The 6322-nt window shown below is 38.6% G+C and overlaps 1 pseudogene; it reads left to right on the top strand.

The window, feature by feature from the left end:
* Positions 1-3261: 3261 nt before the first annotated feature.
* On the top strand, positions 3262-4284 carry LOC150021874 (heterogeneous nuclear ribonucleoprotein A3-like; annotated as a pseudogene).
* The last annotated feature ends 2038 nt before the right edge of the window (positions 4285-6322 follow it).

The raw sequence follows: 6322 nt of genomic DNA, 5'->3' as shown, positions 1-6322 counted from the left end.
GAGGTGCTTAAGACAAAAGACAATGGGATGAACTTGACTACAGGTGTGACCCCTATTGTTCCCTACTTCCTTTATCACTTGAGTAATCATGTTTTGCTAAATCTATGACTAAACTGCTTTTCATCTCTGAAGAGACTCTTAAACAGTAATGTTAAAATAAAACTATCTGAGGTCACAGACAAACTACTTCAGGTGTCTTTTATTTCTCGGTCAAAGACTGAACTATTGATACAAACTATAGTTAAAGAATTTTCTAAACCTAGGGAGGAACCAAAAAAATGTTTTGAGAAATTAAGGGTTATTATCAGGTTATATTTTTATCTGCTTGTACACTAGTTGGTAGAACCTGGGGAAGCCCAAAATGAATGCAGGAAGCAAAATGGCAAAACCCTGAGAATATTTGAGATCCTCAACCAGAAAGGTTTACAACGTAGCAACTAATATTTTTATAAGCTATAAGGTAGGTGACCACAAGCCTGGCAAAACTTGTGATTATAGATGAGCATTGTGAAAAGACACTGCAGCAGGATTACAAACAAAAACCTGCCAAGGTGATATCTTTATAGCAAAAGCAACTATAGTGCCACAGTTTCAAAATAACACTTAGGACTTCCCCATTACACTCTCCTAGGGGGTTCATTATAAAAAACTGGCCTGGAAATTGACGTCTTAATTGTAATAAATGGAACCACTAAAAATGAGATTGTTCTTAAAAGCTCCATTCAAATTCTCCAACATCAATGTAATATGCCCCCATATAGGCTTGTTCCAGAGTATATATATATATATATATATATTATATATATATATATATGTATAATATATATATATATATTAATATATATATGTATAATATATATATTAATATATATATATGTATAATATATATAATATATAATATTTTATTGACTATGTTGTTACAGTAGTCCCAATTTCTTTTCCCTTTATTCCCCTCTTCCCAATATCCCACTTCCCTCCAGCAACCCCCCGCCCCCTTAGTTCCTGTCCATGGGTCGTGCATATAAGGTCTTTGGCTTCACCCTTTCCTATATTATTCTTAACTTCCCCCTGTCTATTTTGTACCAACCAATTATGCTTCTAAGTCCCTGCAGCATTTCCCCATTTCTCCCCCTTCCCCCTCCCAGCTGATAACCCTGCAAATGATCCTTACACCTATGATTCTGTTCCTGTTTTGGTTGTTTGCAAGGTTTTTTTTTTTTTTTTTAGATTCTGTTGTTGATAGTTGTGAGTTTGTTGTCATTTTAATGTTTATAGTTTTGATCTTTTTTTCCCCTTAAATAAGTCCCTTTAGCATTTTATATAATAATGGCTTGGTGATGATGAACTTCTTTAATTTTACCTTGTCTGGGAAGAACTTTATCTTCCCTTCCATTCTAAATTATACCTTTGCTGGATAGAGTAGTGTTGGTTGTAGGTCTTTGCTTTTCATCACTTTGAATACTTCTTGCCTGCAAAGTTTCTTTTGAGAAATGAGCTGATAGACTTATAGGTACCCCTTTTTAGGTAGCACTACTTTTCTCTTGCTGTTTTTAAGATTCACTCTTTATCTTTAAACTTTTGCATATTAATGATGATGTGTCTTGGTGTGGTCCTCTTTGGATCTAGCTTGTTTGGGGCTCTCTGTGCTTCCTGGACGTGTATGTCTATTTCCTTCTCCAAATTTGGGAAGTCTTTCTTCATTATTATTTCACATAAGCTTCCGATTTCTTGTTCCTCTTCTTCTCCTTCTGGCACCCTAATGATTTGGATGTTGGCATGTTTAAAGTTATCCCAGAGGTTCCTAAGCCTCTCCTCATTTTTTCAATTCTTGTTTCCTCATTTTGTACTGATTGACTGTTTTTTTCTTCCTTATATTCCAAATCATTGATTTGAACTATAGTTTCCTTATCTTCACCATTGGTTTTGAGTGGATTTTTTTTCATTTCATTTAGCATAGACTTCACTTCTTCCCTTATACGTTTGCCATACGTAAGCGTATCTGTCAATCTGTGAGTATCTTTATCACCAGTGTTTTGAACTCTGCATACGTTAGGTTGGCTATCTCCTCGTCACTTAGTTCTCCCACTGGAACCTGGATCTATCCCCCCTTTTGGGCCATACTTCTGTGTTTGTTTGCCTCTGTGTCTTAGGTAGAGCTGTCGCTCCTGTTATGTTGTAAGAGCCGGAGCCTTAGCTATGCGTCAGTACAGGGTGAACCATTTCACCATGTTGTGGCACTTTGTGGGGGGGAGGGGTCTGAGAGGGAACAATGCCGCTTGCTCAGCACTTGCCCCTTTCCCAGGCACTTCTCCCACTTCTGTATGGGGCTGGCACCTCTCTAGCTGTTGCCCTGGCCATTGTTCCCAGAGTGGGCAGATCTGTGGATGTTCTAGGGATGTGGGGCCCTTTTAACAAGCAGACTCTGCTGAAGGACCAGCAGTTTCTGCCTCCGCCCCAACCCCTACTGGTTTGCACAGTCAGAAGCAATGAGGCTTTATTGTCCCTGGCACTGGAACTGTGAGTTGTGCAGTCTGGTTTGGTGCTGGGAGTGCTCCCCAGGTGTTCCTCTCAACTTTTTAAAATGTTTGACTGCACTTTCTGTTTGCCTGCTGCTGCTGCCACTGCTGCCACCATCACCTCGCATCCACTTCACCTCTCCTACCTGTCTGGATGAGTATTTCTTCTTTATATCTTTGTTTGTTGTATTTCCATGCAGCTCAATTTTCTGGAACTTTTGGTTGTCTCTAGTTTTGAGGTATTTGTATTCCTTCTTAGTTGTGGAGGGAGATGCAGCGTGTCTGTCTAGTCTTCCATCTTGGCCGAAGTCCTCCAGAGATTCTAAAACTCAGGAATTTAAAAAATAAACTAATACAGTATTCTCCTAAAGCATTAGGGGAAACTAAAATTAAAATTAGTGGGTTGCTTAATACTGCTAAAAATCTTTAATGTTTGTTCCAACTAAAACTTGACAAGATATTTGAAAAGATTTAATAACTTCATGATCAAAAATTCAACCAAATTTGAAACTGATATTAAGAACCTGCGAGGAATTTTTTTAGGCCTTCTCCCCTCAGCTATAAATGTACTCATAGGGAAAGAAACATTCTGACCATAGGTGGACGGGTGTGTCAGTAGTTTCTGTCAATCACTAAAACCTCTGTTACTTATACCAATTTTTTTGTAGATATTGGGACATTGAAGATAGATTGTTCTACAAATAGATATTGAACTAGAGGTAGAAGAGGTGAGTCTGGTCTCAAAATGGAGGGCCATGATCCAAAGGGACCAGAGCAGTCGAGACAACTGTTTATTGGTGGTTTGAGCTTTGGAACTACAGATGATAGTTTAAGAGAACATTTTGAGAAATGGGGCACACTCACAGATTGTGTGGTGTTGAGAGACCCCCAAACAAAACGTTCCTGGAGTTTTGGTTTTGTGACTTACTCTTGTGTTGAAGAGGTGGATGCAGCAATGTGTGCTCGACCACACAAGGTTGATGGACGTGTAGTGGAACCAAAGAGAATTGTTCTTAGAGAGGATTCTGTAAAGCCTGGTGCTCATCTAACAGTGAAGAAAATGTTTGTTGGTTGTATTAAAGAAGATACAGAAGAATATAATTTGAGAGACTACTTTGAAAAATATGGCAAGATTGAAACCATAGAAGTTATAGAAGATAGGTAGAGTGGGGAAAAAAAGAGGATTTGATTTGCTTTTGTAACTTTTGATGATCATGATACAGTTGATAAAATTGTCATTCAGAAACACCACACTATTAATGGGCATAATTGTGAAGTGAAAAGGGCCCTTTATAAATAAGAAATGCAGTCTGCTGGATTGCAATGAGGCTTTGGAGGTGGATCTGGCAGCTTTATGGGTCATGGAGGAAACTTTGGAGGTGGAGGTGGTAGCATAGGTAGTTATGGAGGAGGTGATGGTGGATACAATGGATTTGGAGGTGATGGTGGTAACTATGGTGATGGTCCTTGTTATAGTAGTAGAGGAGGCTATGGTGGTGTTGAACCAGGATATGAAAACTAAGGTGGTTGATATGGTGGTGGTGGTGGTGGAGGAGGATATGATGGTTACAATGAAGGGGGAAATTTCGGTGGTAACTACGGTGGTAGTGGGAACTATAATGATTTTAGAAATTACGGACAAATGCAGTCAAATTATGCACCCATGAAATGTGGGGGAAGTTTTGGTGGAAGAAGCTTGGGCAGCCCATATGGTGGTGGTTATGGATCTGGTGATGGAAGTGGTGGATATGGTAGCAGGAGGTTCTAAAAACAGCAGAAAAGGGCTACAGTTGTTAGCAGGAGAGAGAGAGTGAGGAGTTGTCAGGAAAGCTGCAGGTTACTTTGAGACAGTCATCCCAAATGCATTAAAGGAACTGTAAAAATCTGCCACAGAAGGAACAATGATCCGTAATCGGAAAAGTTACCGCAGCTTAAACAGGAAATTCTTCTTGTTCAGGACTGTCATAGCCACAGTTTGCAAAAAGTGCAGGTATTGATTAATGCAATGTAGTGTCAATTAGATGTACATTCCTGAGGTCTTTTATCTGTTGTAGCTTTTTCTTTTTCTTTTCATTACATCAGGTATATTGCCCTGTAAATTGTGGTAGTGGTGTGAGGAATAAAAAATTAAGGAATTTTTAACTTTTCAAAAAAAAAATTCTTCTACAAATATACCCCAAAAACATCATCTTGGAGAAACTTTAATATTTTCTCAATGTTCATTGTCATGCAGATTTTCTAGGGCCTAAGAGCCATTCTTAAAAATGCAAATGTCTCTCACCACACAAAAAAATAAGGGAGAATATATTTGGACTTTGGGCATATGAGAAATCTTGGGTGTCTTTTCCACAAAGAGAAATTAAAAGGTTTCTGTTTATGTCTGTCTCTATATATGTGTTGTAAATGTGAGATGATTTTCTACCTCCGATAGTATCATTCACATTAATTGTCTTGAAAGCAAGCACTTGTAATGATTGGTATTTTATTTTATTTTATTTTTTTCCACTCTGGAAACTTTATTGTCTTACACGTCCAAGGGGCAGGGGCCTGGGGAGGCGACACTGGGCCTGGCGGTCACGGGCACGCACTAGTCTGCAAAGGAACCAGAGGGGCTCCGAGAGCGAGTCTCCGAGGGGCTGGGGAGGGGTGGAGGCACAGCTCGGGGCAGGGCCACAGCCTTAGTGACGGGTCATCTTGCTCAGGCTTGGGGGGTATCTGCCTTTGAAGGGCTCTTCCTTCCCCAGAGACCACACCAGGCAGGAGCGGCGGTGGGAGAAGGTCACAAAGCTGTGCTTGCCGTGGTAGGCGCCCATGCCGCTGTCCCCCACGCCCCCGAAGGGCAGAGAAAAACAGAGACTAACCCAAGTGCTTCTCAAGTTTACATAATCTAGGATTAATCTTTAATAAAAAAAGTTAATTAATATTTGTTGGTTTAATTAAAATAGGCATGTCTTTTGAGTTATCAACATTGAATATAATGCAGATAAACAACTTTTTTCTATGTGGGTTTACTAGATAAATTCATCTTACCTCTGTTACAAAATGTGTCAGTAAGAAAAATAACTTGGTATGATAAAATTTTCGAAAGTAATTGAAACAGAATTGTTGAAAACAAGTATATTAAATACATGTTAAGTGGGATAAGAGTTTGTAAGTGGGTTTTTCAGCAATGTATCTTATAGTATTAAAAATAGTTTCCCAAATCTTGTGGTACTATTAAACATCAGAGTTTTGCTAAAATTAAATAATGGTAAGTTATTACATATCTAGATTATTCCCGAGTAAGAAAAAATACTGAGACATTAATTATTAAACATAGGTTTATCTGCTTCTGGCTTTTTATTGGGGTCGATTTGCAAAAATGTTTTATGCCACACTGAGAAATTTTCTATGAAAAACACATCCTTCTAGAAATTATAAAAGGAGTAAATATGCCAAGCCATAGAATACTAATATAAAAGACAGTTTATAGTTGTTCACTTCTTAGTTTTAACTAGAAATTTTGGTTTTTAAAGGTTAAAAATTCTAATATACTGTGAAAAATTATATAAACATAGCCATTTCAAAATGGTGTCAGAGCTGCCATCCCAGAAAAATTGCCTTGCATGTCTTACTCCTCAAAGCTTTGGAATATTTGAACTTGTAAGGGGCAAGGAAATGGTGACTCTCAAACCAGTAGAAAATTATTAGCAGCAAAGGACTAATGTAATTAAGTCATGAACCAGGAGGTCTCCGAGCCAGAGTTAACAGTATCAGCACACTTACAAGTCAGGAAGGGGGCATTCCACAGCTCAGTGCAAATGCTT

This window comes from Furipterus horrens, unplaced genomic scaffold, assembly GCF_987537825.1.
Source record: "Furipterus horrens unplaced genomic scaffold, mFurHor1.1.pri manual_scaffold_1, whole genome shotgun sequence".
NCBI lineage: Eukaryota > Metazoa > Chordata > Mammalia > Chiroptera > Furipteridae > Furipterus > Furipterus horrens.
Note: the sequence above shows the minus strand (reverse complement) of the source record. Positions and strands in the feature narration are given on the sequence as shown.